We start from the raw sequence: 17,655 nt of genomic DNA, 5'->3' as shown, positions 1-17,655 counted from the left end.
TACCATTTCATTTGCTCTTAGCCAAAGCTAAAAAAGGCTATTATTTCAGTAGTTAACCTAATTTATTTTTCTTTCTTATAGTACTGTTATTCTGTCTGAATTACAGGACCCTACAAAATGATCTTATTCAGCAGCTTCATTTCTTTCCAAGTTTTTCCATGCTTATTGCTTTATCCAATGCCATCTCCTTCTATGTTATTCTAAGTAGAGATGAGCGAAGTATTCAAAAATTCGATTCGACTGATTTGGCGAATTCGTGGACAATATTCGATTCGAGTCGAATATATTCGCTGTGAATTTAACTTAAAAAAGGGTGTTTCTAGGCTTCAGAGAGACTTAATATTAGTGCAGAACACTGTACCTTTAATTTAAATGCCCTTGGAGTCTGCTGGGGAAGAGAAATAATACTGTCAGTCAGTATGACATGCAGATGAGTGCCGTCGATCTTAGAATCACCGCACACTTCACTCATTTGGCCAGTCACGGGGCCAAAACCAGTGTTTGGAGCCACAGTGTGGCGGTGGAGGCAGCAGCAATGGGAGGCCATACAGCAACCTATGACAAAATGGAAACCAGCAGGAGTGTGAGGAGACCTGAAAGTGGCACATGGCAGAGTGTGGCGATGGAGACAGCAGCAATGGGAGGCCGTACAGGGACCCATGAGAGGCTCTGGACCTGGCAGCAGCATGAGGAGGCGGTATATAGGGGCCTATGGCAGATTAGGGGCCTGGCAGCAGCTATGGGAGGCCCGTAATCTGCCAGCACCCTATGTCAAAAAATTCAACACACCAGCAGTGTGAGGAGACCTGAAAGTTGCACATGGCATGAGAGACTGTGGACCTGGCAGCAGCATGAGGAGGCGGTATAGGGGCCCATGGCAGATTAGGGGCCTGGCAGCAGCTATGGGAGGCCCGTAATCTGCCAGCACCCTATGTCAAAAAATTCAACACACCAGCAGTGTGTGAGGAGACCTGAAAGTGGCACATGGCAGAGTGTGGCGATGGAGACAGCAGCAATGGGAGGCCGTACAGGGACCCATGACACACTCTGGACCTGGCAGCAGCATGAGGAGGCGGTACAGGGGCCCATGGCAGATTAAGGCCTGGCAGCAGCAATGGGATGCCCGTAATCTGCCAGCACCCTATGACAAAATGGAACCCTGGGCTGGGGCAGGCAGAACCGCCGTATCTTTATCACGGTTTTCCCAGGCCACCGAATGGCGACGCTGCATATGCTGACGCAACGCTGTAGTCCCAACATGGGCCCCCTGGCCACGCTTGACTTTCTGGCCACATAGTCGACATACGGCTACGTTTACTTCCTCGGGCGGCTTGACGAAAAATTGCCACACCGCCGAGTAGGAAACTTTGCCCCCACTACTCCTCACTGGCTGACTGCTACTTCCTCCGTGCACACCGGCACCACTACTGGCCGTGGTGGTAGGCTGCAGTAGAGCAGGTGCTCTACTCCGTGGCCATTTGCCTCCACTGACACTGCTGCGACCCTGCTGCCTCCTGGCAGCAGCAATGGGAGGCCGTACAGGGACCCATGACACACTCTGGACCTGGCAGCAACATGAAGAGGCGGTACAGGGGCCCATGGCAGATTACGGGCCTGGCAGCAGCAATGGGATGCCCGTAATCTGCCAGCACCCTATGACAAAATGGAACCCTGGGCTGGGGCAGGCAGAACCGCCGTATCTTTATCACGGTTTTCCCAGGCCACCGAATGGAGACGCTGCATATGCTGACGCAACGCTGTAGTCCCAACATGGGCCCCCTGGCCACGCTTGACTTTCTGGCCACATAGTCGACATACGGCTACGTTTACTTCCTCGGGCGGCTTGACGAAAAATTGCCACACCGCCGAGTAGGAAACTTTGCCCCCGCTACTCCTCACTGGCTGACTGCTACTTCCTCCGTGCACACCGGCACCACTACTGGCCGTGGTGGTAGGCTGCAGTGGAGCTGGTGCTCTACTCCGTGGCCGTTTGCCTCCACTGACACTGCTGCGACCCTGCTGCCTCCTGGCAGCAGCAATGGGAGGCCGTACAGGGACCCATGACACACTCTGGACCTGGCAGCAGCATGAAGAGGCGGTACAGGGGCCCATGGCAGATTACAGGCCTGGCAGCAGCAATGGGAGGCCCGTAATCTGCCAGCACCCTATGACAAAAAATGGAACACACCAGCAGTGTGAGGAGACCTGAAAGTGGCACATGGCAGAGTGTGGCGATGGAGACAGCAGCAATGGGAGGCCGTACAGGCACCCATGAGAGACTCTGGACCTGGCAGCAGCATGAGGAGGCGGTATATAGGGGCCTATGGCAGATTAGGGGCCTGGCAGCAGCTATAGGAGGCCCGTAACCTGCCAGCACCCTATGTCAAAAAATTCAACACACCAGCAGTGTGAGGAGACCTGAAAGTGGCACATGGCAGAGTGTGGCGATGGAGACAGCAGCAATGGGAGGCCGTACAGGCACCCATGAGAGACTCTGGACCTGGCAGCAGCATGAGGAGGCGGTATATAGGGGCCTATGGCAGATTAGGGGCCTGGCAGCAGCTATAGGAGGCCCGTAATCTGCCAGCACCCTATGTCAAAAAATTCAACACACCAGCAGTGTGAGGAGACCTGAAAGTGGCACATGGCAGAGTGTGGCGATGGAGACAGCAGCAATGGGAGGCCGTACAGGGACCCATGACAGACTCTGGACTTGGCAGCAGCATGAGGAGGCGGTATATAGGGGCCCATGGCAGATTAGGGGCCTGGCAGCAGCTATGGGAGGCCCGTAATCTGCCAGCACCCTATGTCAAAAAATTCAACACACCAGCAGTGTGTGAGGAGACCTGAAAGTGGCACATGGCAGAGTGTGGCGATGGAGACAGCAGCAATGGGAGGCCGTACAGGGACCCATGACAGACTCTGGACCTGGCAGCAGCATGAGGAGGCGGTATATAGGGGCCTATGACAGATTAGGGGCCTGGCAGCAGCTATAGGAGGCCCGTAATCTGCCAGCACCCTATGTCAAAAAATTCAACACACCAGCAGTGTGAGGAGACCTGAAAGTGGCACATGGCAGAGTGTGGCGATGGAGACAGCAGCAATGGGAGGCCGTACAGGGACCCATGACAGACTCTGGACTTGGCAGCAGCATGAGGAGGCGGTATATAGGGGCCCATGGCAGATTAGGGGCCTGGCAGCAGCTATGGGAGGCCCGTAATCTGCCAGCACCCTATGTCAAAAAATTCAACACACCAGCAGTGTGTGAGGAGACCTGAAAGTGGCACATGGCAGAGTGTGGCGATGGAGACAGCAGCAATGGGAGGCCGTAAAGGGACCCATGAGAGACTCTGGACCTGGCAGCAGCATGAGGAGGCGGTATATAGGGGCCTATGGCAGATTAGGGGCCTGGCAGCAGCTATAGGAGGCCCGTAATCTGCCAGCACCCTATGTCAAAAAATTCAACACACCAGCAGTGTGAGGAGACCTGAAAGTGGCACATGGCAGAGTGTGGCGATGGAGACAGCAGCAATGGGAGGCCGTACAGGGACCCATGACAGACTCTGGACCTGGCAGCAGCATGAGGAGGCGGTATATAGGGGCCTATGGCAGATTAGGGGCCTGGCAGCAGCTATAGGAGGCCCGTAATCTGCCAGCACCCTATGTCAAAAAATTCAACACACCAGCAGTGTGAGGAGACCTGAAAGTGGCACATGGCAGAGTGTGGCGATGGAGACAGCAGCAATGGGAGGCCGTACAGGGACCCATGACAGACTCTGGACTTGGCAGCAGCATGAGGAGGCGGTATATAGGGGCCCATGGCAGATTAGGGGCCTGGCAGCAGCTATGGGAGGCCCGTAATCTGCCAGCACCCTATGTCAAAAAATTCAACACACCAGCAGTGTGAGGAGACCTGAAAGTGGCACATGGCAGAGTGTGGCGATGGAGACAGCAGCAATGGGAGGCCGTACAGGGACCCATGACAGACTCTGGACCTGGCAGCAGTATGAGGAGGTGGTATATAGGGGCCTATGGCAGATTAGGGGCCTGGCAGCAGCTATAGGAGGCCCGTAATCTGCCAGCACCCTATGTCAAAAAATTCAACACACCAGCAGTGTGAGGAGACCTGAAAGTGGCACATGGCAGAGTGTGGCGATGGAGACAGCAGCAATGGGAGGCCGTACAGGGACCCATGACAGACTCTGGACTTGGCAGCAGCATGAGGAGGCGGTATATAGGGGCCCATGGCAGATTAGGGGCCTGGCAGCAGCTATGGGAGGCCCGTAATCTGCCAGCACCCTATGTCAAAAAATTCAACACACCAGCAGTGTGAGGAGACCTGAAAGTGGCACATGTTTGGGGCATGATTCATGGCGGATTTAGTCAGTTGTGTCAGGAACTGGTGGTTTGAAATCCAGACTAATCCACGCCTGATTCATTTTCACAAACGTGAGTCTCTCCACACTTTGGGTGGACAGTCGTGTCCTCCGCGGAGTTACAATACCTCCTGCCGCACTAAACACGCGCTCCGATGCCACGCTACTGGCCGGGCATGACAGCCTTTCAAGGGCAAATTCAGCTAGTTGGGGCCAAAGGTCAAGTTTCGTTGCCCAGTAGTCAAGGGGATTGTCTACCTCGGTTGGCAGGGTGCTGTCCAAGTAGGCCCAAGCCTGTTGTTTGAGCTCCTGCTCCAGGTCCACCTGATGCTGCTGCTGCTGCGGCTGGTTAGTAGTTTCCTCACTGCGCTGGTGAAGAAAGCTACTCATCATCGACTGCAGACTGAGGCAGCCGCTGCTGGTGGAGCTGCCACTGCTCCTACCACCCCACCCCTCCCCTGCTGCCATGGCAGCGGAACGCGAGCGCACAGAGCCCACAGTGTCTGAGGATGGACATTGGCGCAGAAAGGCAGAGACCAACTGACTACATAGGTGGTTTTTATAGTACGTTATTTTGGCCTCCCTCTCAGCAGGTGTGAAAAAGACCACCATTTTTGAACGGTAGCGAGGGTCCAACAAGGTGGACAGCCAAAAGTCATCCCTCTGTCTGATGGTTATTATTCGGCTGTCGCTACGCAAGCAACCGAGCATGCTATGGGCCATTTGTGCCAAGGAATGCGAGGGACTCCCTGCCTCCATCTCCACAGCATACTGCCACGGTGCGTCTGGGTCCTCTGTCTCCTCCTCCTCTACCAGATGCTCCTGCTCCTCCACTCCTGTCCGCTGAGTGGAAAAACCACCCATTTCACTCAATAATTCCTGAGCACCAATGTCCTCCTCTACCTCCTCCTCTTCTTCCTGTCCTGCCCCCACAGGGGTCATGTGGCGTTGAGATCTGTGCGCCACGTCTACCGCACCCTGACCAGCCATTGTTAACAGCATTTGTTCCAGGACGTGCAACAGAGGAATGACGTCGTTCATCCCATAGTCCTGCCGACTCACGAATAGCGTGGCCTCCTCAAAGGGCCTGAGCAAGCGGCAGGTGTCACGCATGAGCTGCCAATGGCTGACATCGAAGTTACACAGGGGAGTACCTTTATCCGCTTGTAACATCATGAAATCGGTGATGGCCTTTCGCTGTTCGTAAAGGCGGTCTAACATGTGTAGGGTTGAATTCCACCTTGTTGCAACGTCGCAGATCAGGCGATGCTGTGCAATTCCGTTCTGCCGCTGCAGCTCAAGGAGGGTGTGCTTTGCGGTGTAGGAATGGCTGAAATGCATGCAAAGTTTACGTGACATTTTAAGGATGTCTTGCAGTGCGATGGTGGATTTTAGGAACCGCTTGACAACCAGATTGAACACGTGAGCCATGCATGGCGCATGGCACAACCTTACTTGACGCAGAGCAGACACCATGTTCTTTCCGTTGTCGGTCAACATGGTTCCGATTTTCAGTTTGCGCGGAGACAGCCATCTGTCGATTTCTCTGTTCACTACACTGAGAAGTTCCTCCCCTGTGTGACTACGTTCGCCTGGACCTGGCAGCAGCATGAGGAGGTGGTATATAGGGGTCCATGGCAGATTAGGGGCCTGGCAGCAGCTATGGGAGGCCCGTAATCTGCCAGCACCCTATGTCAAAAAATTCAACACACCAGCAGTGTGTGAGGAGACCTGAAAGTGGCACATGGCAGAGTGTGGCGATGGAGACAGCAGCAATGGGAGGCCGTACAGGGACCCATGACAGACTCTGGACTTGGCAGCAGCATGAGGAGGCGGTATATAGGGGCCCATGGCAGATTAGGGGCCTGGCAGCAGCTATGGGAGGCCCGTAATCTGCCAGCACCCTATGTCAAAAAATTGAACACAACAGCAGTGTGTGAGGAGACCTGAAAGTGGCACATGGCAGAGTGTGGCGATGGAGACAGCAGCAATGGGAGGCCGTACAGGGACCCATGAGAGACTCTGGACTTGGCAGCAGCATGAGGAGGCGGTATATAGGGGCCTATGGCAGATTAGGGGCCTGGCAGCAGCTATAGGAGGCCCGTAATCTGCCAGCACCCTATGTCAAAAAATTCAACACACCAGCAGTGTGTGAGGAGACCTGAAAGTGGCACATGGCAGAGTGTAGCGATGGAGACAGCAGCAATGGGAGGCCGTAAAGGGACCCATGAGAGACTCTGGACTTGGCAGCAGCATGAGGAGGCGGTATATAGGGGCCTATGGCAGATTAGGGGCCTGGCAGCAGCTATAGGAGGCCCGTAATCTGCCAGCACCCTATGTCAAAAAATTCAACACACCAGCAGTGTGTGAGGAGACCTGAAAGTGGCACATGGCAGAGTGTGGCGATGGAGACAGCAGCAATGGGAGGCCGTACAGGGACCCATGACAGACTCTGGACTTGGCAGCAGCATGAGGAGGCGGTATATAGGGGCCCATGGCAGATTAGGGGCCTGGCAGCAGCTATGGGAGGCCTGTAATCTGCCAGCACCCTATGTCAAAAAATTCAACACACCAGCAGTGTGTGAGGAGACCTGAAAGTGGCACATGGCAGAGTGTGGCGATGGAGACAGCAGCAATGGGAGGCCGTACAGGGACCCATGACAGACTCTGGACTTGGCAGCAGCATGAGGAGGTGGTATATAGAGGCCCATGGCAGATTAGGGGCCTGGCAGCAGCTATGGGAGGCCCGTAATCTGCCAGCACCCTATGTCAAAAAATTGAACACAACAGCAGTGTGTGAGGAGACCTGAAAGTGGCACATGGCAGAGTGTGGCGATGGAGACAGCAGCAATGGGAGGCCGTACAGGGACCCATGACAGACTCTGGACTTGGCAGCAGCATGAGCAGGCGGTATATAGGGGCCCATGGCAGATTAGGGGCCTGGCAGCAGCTATGGGAGGCCCGTAATCTACCAGCACCCTATGTCAAAAAATTGAACACAACAGCAGTGTGTGAGGAGACCTGAAAGTGGCACATGGCAGAGTGTGGCGATGGAGACAGCAGCAATGGGAGGCCGTACAGGGACCCATGACAGACTCTGGACTTGGCAGCAGCATGAGGAGGCGGTATATAGGGGCCCATGGCAGATTAGGGGCCTGGCAGCAGCTATGGGAGGCCCGTAATCTACCAGCACCCTATGTCAAAAAATTGAACACACCAGCAGTGTGAGGAGACCTGAAAGTGGCACATGGCATGAGAGACTGTGGACCTGGCAGCAGCATGAGGAGGCGGTATATAGGGGCCCATGGCAGATTAGGGGCCTGGCAGCAGCTATAGGAGGCCCGTAATCTGCCAGCACCCTGTGTCAAAAAATTCAACACACCAGCAGTGTGTGAGGAGACCTGAAAGTGGCACATGGCAGAGTGTGGCGATGGAGACAGCAGCAATGGGAGGCCGTACAGGGACCCATGACAAACTCTGGACCTGGCAGCAGCATGAGGAGGCGGTATATAGGGGCCCATGGCAGATTAGGGGCCTGGCAGCAGCTATGGGAGGCCCGTAATCTGCCAGCACCCTATGTCAAAAAATTGAACACACCAGCAGTGTGAGGAGACCTGAAAGTGGCACATGGCATGAGAGACTGTGGACCTGGCAGCAGCATGAGGAGGCGGTATAGGGGCCCATGGCAGATTAGGGGCCTGGCAGCAGCTATGGGAGGCCCGTAATCTGCCAGCACGCTATGTCAAAAAATTCAACACACCAGCAGTGTGTGAGGAGATCTGAAAGTGGCATATGGCAGAGTGTGGCGATGGAGACAACCCACCGACTGTTTTGCTCGCTGCCAAGCTGCCACCCTCTTCTCCTGATGATGCGGAAGCAATAGCCTGATGACGACGAGGCTACCAAGTGCGATCAGCCTCATCATCATCAATTAGGGTCTCCGCCTCACTACTAGCCCCCTCGGCTGCGTGTGGGTCAGGAGACAGACCTGTCTCTACACCGGCTACCGAGCCACTCTCCTCGCCACTACTTCTTCGCCTGGCTGCTGAAGAGGCGGATGTCTCCCCCCGTTCCTGACCGCCCTCTGTTAGCTCTTCCTCACTGTACTGGATGACACCGGGAGCACTAGCCTCTGGCTGCGAATAGTGCTGCCTCGACCCCTTCCTCTGCTGCCACGTCTGCTCGCTCCTAAAACATTGCCTCCTCTGCCACTCCTCTGCATGTTGTCTGACATACTCTTTAATTAAACGATTCTGTGTCCCTGAGTAACAATTCTGTGTCCCTGAGTAACGTTTCTGTGGCCCTAAGTAACAGTTCTGTGGCCCTAAGTAACAGTTCTGTGGCCCTCAGTAACAATTCTGTGTCTGTCCCTGAGTAACAATTCTGTGTCCCTCAGTAACAATTCTGTGTCCCTCAGTAACAATTCTGTTCCCTGAGTAACAATTCTGTGTCCCTGAATAACGTTTCTGTGGCCCTAAGTAACAGTTCTGTGGCCCTAAGTAACAGTTCTGTGGCCCTCAGTAACAATTCTGTGTCTGTCCCTGAGTAACAATTCTGTGTCCCTCAGTAACAATTCTGTGTCCCTCAGTAACAATTCTGTGTCCCTGAGTAACGTTTCTGTGGCCCTAAGTAACAGTTCTGTGGCCCTAAGTAACACTTCTGTGGCCCTCAGTAACAATTCTGTGTCTGTCCCTGAGTAACAATTCTGTGTCTGTCCCTGAGTAACGTTTCTGTGGCCCTAAGTAACGGTTCTGTGGCCCTCAGTAACAATTCTGTGTCCCTCAGTAACAATTCTGTGTCTGTCCCTGAGTATCAATTCTGTGTCTGTCCCTGAGTAACAATTCTGTGTCCCTGAGTAACGTTTCTGTGGCCCTAAGTAACATTTCTGTGGCCCTCAGTAACAATTCTGTCTGTCCCTGAGTAACAATTCAGTGTCTGTCCCTGAGTAACAATTCTGTGTCTGTCCCTGAGTAACAATTCTGTGTCCCTCAGTAACAATTCTGTGTCCCTCAGTAACAATTCTGTGTCCCTGAGTAACAATTCTGTGTCCCTCAGTAACAATTCTGTGTCCCTCAGTAACAATTCTGTGTCTGTCCCTGAGTAAGAATTCTGTGTCTGTCCCTGAGTAACGTTTCTGTGGCCCTAAGTAACGGTTCTGTGGCCCTCAGTAACAATTCTGTGTCCCTGAGTAACAATTCTGTGTCTGTCCCTGAGTAACAATTCTGTGGCCCTAAGTAACGGTTCTGTGTCCCTCAGTAACAGTTCTGTGTCCCTGAGTAACAATTCTGTGGCCCTAAGTAACGGTTCTGTGGCCCTCAGTAACAATTCTGTGTCCCTGAGTAACAATTATGTGTCTGTCCCTGAGTAACAATTCTGTGGCCCTAAGTAACGGTTCTGTGGCCCTAAGTAACAATTCTGTGTCCCTCAGTAACAATTCTGTGTCTGTCCCTGAGTAACAATTCTGTGGCCCTAAGTAACGGTTCTGTGGCCTTCAGTAACAATTCTGTGTCCCTGAGTAACTTTTCTGTGGCCCTAAGTAACGGTTCTGTGGCCCTCAGTAACAATTCTGTGTCCCTCAGTAACAATTCTGTGTCTGTCCCTGAGTAACAATTCTGTGGCCCTAAGTAACGGTTCTGTGGCCCTCAGTAACAATTCTGTGTCCCTGAGTAACGTTTCTGTGGCCCTAAGTAACAGTTCTGTGGCCCTAAGTAACAGTTCTGTGGCCCTCAGTAACAATTCTGTGTCTGTCCCTGAGTAACAATTCTGTGTCCCTCAGTAACAATTCTGTGTCCCTCAGTAACAATTCTGTGTCCCTGAGTAACGTTTCTGTGGCCCTAAGTAACAGTTCTGTGGCCCTAAGTAACAGTTCTGTGGCCCTCAGTAACAATTCTGTGTCTGTCCCTGAGTAACAATTCTGTGTCTGTCCCTGAGTAACGTTTCTGTGGCCCTAAGTAACGGTTCTGTTGCCCTCAGTAACAATTCTGTGTCCCTCAGTAACAATTCTGTGTCTGTCCCTGAGTAACAATTCTGTGTCTGTCCCTGAGTAACAATTCTGTGTCCCTGAGTAACGTTTCTGTGGCCCTAAGTAACATTTCTGTGGCCCTCAGTAACAATTCTGTCTGTCCCAGAGTAACAATTCAGTGTCTGTCCCTGAGTAACAATTCTGTGTCTGTCCCTGAGTAACAATTCTGTGTCCCTCAGTAACAATTCTGTGTCCCTCAGTAACAATTCTGTGTCCCTGAGTAACAATTCTGTGTCCCTCAGTAACAATTCTGTGTCCCTCAGTAACAATTCTGTGTCCCTGAGTAACAATTCTGTGTCTGTCCCTGAGTAAGAATTCTGTGTCTGTCCCTGAGTAACGTTTCTGTGGCCCTAAGTAACGGTTCTGTGGCCCTCAGTAACAATTCTGTGTCCCTGAGTAACAATTCTGTTTCTGTCCCTGAGTAACAATTCTGTGGCCCTAAGTAATGGTTCTGTGTCCCTCAGTAACAGTTCTGTGTCCCTGAGTAACAATTCTGTGGCCCTAAGTAACGGTTCTGTGGCCCTCAGTAACAATTCTGTGTCTCTGAGTAACAATTATGTGTCTGTCCCTGAGTAACAATTCTGTGGCCCTAAGTAACGGTTCTGTGTCCCTCAGTAACAATTCTGTGTCCCTCAGTAACAATTCTGTGTCTGTCCCTGAGTAACAATTCTGTGGCCCTAAGTAACGGTTCTGTGGCCCTCAGTAACAATTCTGTGTCCCTGAGTAACTTTTCTGTGGCCCTAAGTAACGGTTCTGTGGCCCTCAGTAACAATTCTGTGTCCCTCAGTAACAATTCTGTGTCTGTCCCTGAGTAACAATTCTGTGGCCCTAAGTAACGGTTCTGTGGCCCTCAGTAACAATTCTGTGTCCCTGAGTAACGTTTCTGTGGCCCTAAGTAACAGTTCTGTGGCCCTAAGTAACAGTTCTGTGGCCCTCAGTAACAATTCTGTGTCTGTCCCTGAGTAACAATTCTGTGTCCCTCAGTAACAATTCTGTGTCCCTGAGTAACGTTTCTGTGGCCCTAAGTAACAGTTCTGTGGCCCTAAGTAACAGTTCTGTGGCCCTCAGTAACAATTCTGTGTCTGTCCCTGAGTAACAATTCTGTGTCTGTCCCTGAGTAACATTTCTGTGGCCCTAAGTAACGGTTCTGTGGCCCTCAGTAACAATTCTGTGTCCCTGAGTAACAATTCTGTGTCTGTCCCTGAGTAACAATTCTGTGTCTGTCCCTGAGTAACAATTCTGTGTCCCTGAGTAACGTTTCTGTGGCCCTAAGTAACATTTCTGTGGCCCTCAGTAACAATTCTGTCTGTCCCTGAGTAACAATTCAGTGTCTGTCCCTGAGTAACAATTCTGTGTCTGTCCCTGAGTAACAATTCTGTGTCCCTCAGTAACAATTCTGTGTCCCTCAGTAACAATTCTGTGTCCCTGAGTAACAATTCTGTGTCCCTCAGTAACAATTCTGTGTCCCTGAGTAACAATTCTGTGTCTGTCCCTGAGTAACAATTCTGTGTCTGTCCCTGAGTAACGTTTCTGTGGCCCTAAGTAACGGTTCTGTGGCCCTCAGTAACAATTCTGTGTCCCTGAGTAACAATTCTGTGTCTGTCCCTGAGTAACAATTCTGTGGCCCTAAGTAACGGTTCTGTGTCCCTCAGTAACAGTTCTGTGTCCCTGAGTAACAATTCTGTGGCCCTAAGTAACGGTTCTGTGGCCCTCAGTAACAATTCTGTGTCCCTGAGTAACAATTATGTGTCTGTCCCTGAGTAACAATTCTGTGGCCCTAAGTAACGGTTCTGTGGCCCTCAGTAACAATTCTGTGTCCCTCAGTAACAATTCTGTGTCTGTCCCTGAGTAACAATTCTGTGGCCCTAAGTAACGGTTCTGTGGCCCTCAGTAACAATTCTGTGTCCCTGAGTAACTTTTCTGTGGCCCTAAGTAACGGTTCTGTGGCCCTCAGTAACAATTCTGTGTCCCTCAGTAACAATTCTGTGTCTGTCCCTGAGTAACAATTCTGTGGCCCTACGTAACGGTTCTGTGGCCCTCAGTAACAATTCTGTGTCCCTGAGTAACGTTTCTGTGGCCCTAAGTAACAATTCTGTGGCCCTCAGTAACAATTCTGTGTCTGTCCCTGAGTAACAATTCTGTGTCCCTAACTAACGTTTCTGTGGCCCTAAGTAACAGTTCTGTGGCCCTCAGTAACAATTCTGTGTCCCTGAGTAACGTTTCTGTGGCCCTAAGTAACAATTCTGTGTCCCTGAGTAACAATTCTGTGGCCCTAAGTAACGGTTCTGTGGCCCTCAGTAACAATTCTGTGTCCCTGAGTAACAATTCTGTGGCCCTAAGTAACGGTTCTGTGGCCCTCAGTAACAATTCTGTGTCCCTGAGTAACAATTCTGTGTCTGTCCCTGAGTAACAATTCTGTGGCCCTAAGTAACGGTTCTGTGGCCCTCAGTAACAATTCTGTGTCCCTGAGTAACAATTCTGTGGCCCTAAGTAACGGTTCTATGGCCCTCAGTAACAATTCTGTGGCCCTCAGTAACAATTCTGTGTCTGTCCGAGTAACAATTCTGTGGCCCTAACTAACGTTTCTGTGGCCCTAAGTAACAGTTCTGTGGCCCTCAGTAACAATTCTGTCTGTCCCTGAGTAACAATTCTGTGGCCCTAACTAACGTTTCTGTGGCCCTAAGTAACAGTTCTGTGGCCCTCAGTAACAATTCTGTGTCTGTCCCTGAGTAACAATTCTGTGGCCCTATCTAACGTTTCTGTGGCCCTAAGTAACAATTCTCTGGCACTCAGTAACAATTCTGTCTGTCCCTGAGTAACAATTCTGTGGCCCTAACTAACGTTTCTGTGGCCCTAAGTAACAGTTCTGTGGCCCTCAGTAACAATTCTGTGTCTGTCCCTGAGTAACAATTCTGTGGCCCTAACTAACGTTTCTGTGGCCCTAAGTAACAATTCTCTGGCACTCAGTAACAATTCTGTCTGTCCCTGAGTAACAATTCTGTGGCCCTAATAACGTTTCTGTGGCCCTAAGTAACAGTTCTGTGGCCCTCAGTAACAATTCTGTGTCTGTCCCTGAGTAACAATTCTGTGGCCCTAACTAACGTTTCTGTGGCCCTAAGTAACAATTCTCTGGCACTCAGTAACAATTGTCTGCGCGCCTTCCCAGACATCCCCGCTCCGTCGCCGCACATGTCTGCCGCCATTTTAGGAAAAATTTCGAAAAAGTCGAATATTGGAAAATTTTCGATTCGCGCGTCCGAATATTCCGAATATTCCGTTTCCAATATTCGACTCGAATTCCACTTCGCCTACTTCGATTCGCTCATCTCTAATTCTAAGCATGCCTTTGCTTTGACTGTCCTATTTACACTACTTGTGTGTGCCAATATATCTGCATTATTTGCCACAAGCAGAAGTCTTTTTACACTTTTTTAATAGAATCTTTGTTCAATAAACAAAATTGCAACGTAACACTTAAATATCATAGTACAGTTTACATTTGGTAAATAAAGCCCTACTGCACATCTTACAGGTTTCTGCAGTATTTATTTTTTCCATGTTGGTTTTTGGAATAAAACAAACCTATCAAAAATAACCGGGAGGGATGTGGGAGGGGGACATACAAAAAGGGAGGTTTTAAGGGCAAGGTAGAAAAGGAAATTTAGGGTAGCTTGTGGATCAGGTTAAATATTACATTGTCAGTAGGCAATACATAGGGAAATGTCTACCAAGATATGTATTTGAATTACCACCCAGCTGGAGGCATCACACTACCTGAAGAGATAGAGTGCAACCATGTGACCCTACTATTATAAATATATTGTATTGGTCTTTACAAAGATGGACCATCTGCTACCATTTTGCCAATTAGTCATTCAGGGATCAAAGGTGATCAATCCTGTCATCAGTGAAGGGGAGGAGGCAAGCCCTCGCTGCATTTAAAAAAAGAGAAGTAATGCTGCATTTACATTGTTTCCGATGAAAATTAATAGGTAGGGGGTCCTTTGATGTGTGGACACCCATGATATATGCTGTAAGTAGACTTATGGAATCCCAACAAGAGATAATTGGAGAAATTCAGCCAATTTAATTGGGTGATGCTATCTGAGCAAGTTATAAGACTCCTCTACATAGGTGGTAAGGGATGAAGCATGCATTTTAGCATCAGATTTTAGCCTTCCAAGATTCTGTGAGGCCCAGTTCTGACTTCCATTCTCTGAAAATGTACAGTATATGCCCTCCTTTTCCCATGTAGGACCAGTTTAAATGAGAACAGGAGACCCTTAAGTATAGTTTCCCCTGCAATAATTGAAAAGACATCAGATTATCATTAGTCTAATACTTTGCATAGTGGAAATAAAATTGCTTAGTTGTGTATAATCCCATTCATCCAACAGGAACCTGACATATTGTCATAGGTGAGCCAAAGGAAGTAACTGAACATTCAGGATGCATTTTCCAAATCATGTATTACTGTCTCTGGCCTAGGGAAAGCCTTCTAACAGGGTCAACATGTATATAGGGGGAAGGGGCACAGGAACCTCTGATATTTAGGACATCTCAAAGTATTAGACTGTGTTTACTATGCTTCAGTTTGTGAATGAACAGGAAGCCGCTCAGCACAGAGCACTTCCCATTGTTCACTGTCCAGTGCTACTGAGGCTGCAGAAAAAGGGACTGGGGAATCTAGGTCCTCAATCCCTTTCTCTGTCTCAAAAGGGAGACTGACACCATCCATTACCCTCCTAGCACCAATCTCTGCCCTACTGACACTGTCCACTGCTCTACTGACACTGTCCTCTGCTCTACTAACAAAGTCCACTGCCCTTCTGACACCTTTCACTGCTCTAATGAATGACACCATCCACTGTCCTACTGACACCAACCTCTGCCCCACTAACATGTCCATTGCTGTACTGACACTGTCCACTGCTCTACTAATACCTTCTGCTGCTCTGCTGACAACAGCCACTGCCCTACTTACACCGTCCATGTTTTAATACATTTTGAAATGTTTGTTTACATTTATTTATAAGTGTGTGTGTGTATATATATACACACACTAGTGTGTGTTAAAGCTTTGGGGTGTGCACCCTAATGTAATAGGTTGCACACACCTATGCTGGTTAAATTTGCTGGTTAGGGTGATGTCTAATAGGGCATTATGTTAGGAAGACCTATACCACCTTCATCTACAGGTCTAGTCAAGATCCTGTACAGTAATCTAGACTGTTTCCCCTGCCAAAATATAAAAGACAATTGTGTGTCTGATCTGAAAAAACAATGTTTTGGTTGGGGAGATGGTACCCATCCATAGCAGGAACAAAATGTTGGGTAAAACATTAATACATTAATACTACCGAGCCACATGAATGAGACTTTATTCCAGCCTTTTATTGCAACAATAGAGTATAGTTATTTGTATAGAGTAGTTAGAGTAAGCAAGCTGAGTGTCTAAAACTGTAAGAATGGCAAGCATCTGTTTCAGTAGCTGTCAGTTTCTAAGGCAGTATCTCTGAGTTATTCATGTTAACATTAAAGATGGAAAGGGCTCCAAAGTCCTTCAACTCCTGCAGAAGGTTAAGCAGGAGAGTAATTGGTTTTATATAAAATAAAATGTTGTCTTTGTATACAGAAAGCATACAGTATGTTCTATGGACCATATGAGGACTTCCTGAATGCTCTGGTTAAGATTGATTTTACAAAGTAATGCTTCTATTACAAAGGCAAACAACACGAGTGGCAAGGGAATCCCTGCCTGGGTTCATGAATAACAAAAAAGAGGAAAGTGCACCTTTAACCTTAACCTTGACCAAGCGTTCTCTGTAAAGAGCTATTATCCAACCCAACAATTTAGACCTAGGCCAAGACGTTAAGGGTTTCCTCCATGACCAGCCAATCCATGCTATCAAATGCCTTTTTGGCATCTGTAGAAAGAAAGAAACAAGAGCTTGGATACATTTGGGTACAGACCAGTGAGCAATCTGTAAAGCTCCAAGAAAATTGTCTCTTGCGTCCCTGCCTGGTTTGAATCCAGTCTGGTCAGGGTGGATTAGGTTGATTAAGTTGGTTCACCAAGATCTTAGAAATAATATCGGTATGTCTGTGTTTAGTTAGGTGATCAGATAAAAGTTTGAGCAGTGAGTGAGCTTCCCTTCTTTTGGAAGAACTCTAATGTAGGTCAATAGCACTTCTTTTGGAAGGGTCCCTTGTCCGTTGCAGCAGGTTTTATTGCTGAGCATTACCACTTAAATTTTTGCAGTTCTTGAAATGTCAAACATGAAAATTATGGTGGAAAGTGACGCAGAAAATGACCACAAGGTTACTGGGGAGTTTTGGGGGTTCAGATGTTGAGTTATTCATCTTCAAACAATTCTCCCAAACAAAGTCACCAATATAAATGTGGGGAAATATGTGGTTTAGCAAATCACAAAACAATACAGAGTTGTAAGACTGGTTCACTGGTGATGGTAAATCTCTCTATATTATTATAGTATGAGTATGGAATATATAGTATGAGTATGAGAGAGGAATATTAGCATTAAAGCATTATTTACATAGGATACAAATGTAGATGGAAAAAAAAGACCATTCATTTTGAAGTGTGTGGAGCTTATTTTAAACAATAACTACTTCTAGTTTGATGGTAAGTTTTACATACAGAAGAGAGGGTCAGTGATGGGCTGTGCATTGGCACCTGGGTATGCAATTGTATTTATTGGTCTGTAGAAAAATCAGATTATATGATCATTATTAGGAAAACAGTTGATTTTCTGGTAATATTCGGTAAATGATTGTATAGAGCAGTGGAGAGGTCCAGCTGAGGATTTAAAGCAGTGTTTGAGACAGATACCAGGACCAGATTGGTATTTGGAGTTTAGCGGTACTTATAGAATGGAGGTAGAAACTTTAAAAACTTGAGAGTTGAAGTAAAATTAACCAGTCATACAACTAGGACCTACCATAAACCAACCCACAGTAATGGTCTGTCGAGGACTCAGAGCTTCCATCATAAGAGATCTATAATATGTCAATGGCACAATTCTATAGACTTGGTCAGAATTGTAGTGAATTGGAGGTCTTTTAGGAACAGGGGAGAGAAATGAGAGAAATGAACAGAAATGAAATTACCGGGACATTTTATGAGAGGAATTATAAGAAGAAAATGGTCCAGAAGAGACATAAGAAGCTAAAAAAAAGAGAGACATCAAATATTGGAGGTGAAGGAGGTCAACAAAGAAGAGTCTGAGGACACTA

At 48.8% G+C, this 17,655-nt stretch overlaps 1 protein-coding gene across 1 annotated transcript in view; it reads right to left on the bottom strand.

Moving 5' to 3' along the window:
- The window catches only part of LOC149471958 (dynein axonemal heavy chain 3-like), a 710,466-nt gene that overhangs the window by 162,156 nt on the left and 530,655 nt on the right, over positions 1-17,655 (bottom strand). The window lies entirely within an intron of this gene.

The sequence above is a fragment of the Staurois parvus genome, unplaced genomic scaffold (genome assembly GCF_062004578.1).
Source record: "Staurois parvus isolate SC_StPar_1 unplaced genomic scaffold, SC_StPar_1.0 ptg000025l, whole genome shotgun sequence".
In the NCBI taxonomy this organism is placed as follows: domain Eukaryota; kingdom Metazoa; phylum Chordata; class Amphibia; order Anura; family Ranidae; genus Staurois; species Staurois parvus.
This window is presented reverse-complemented; position numbering and strand designations above follow the sequence as displayed.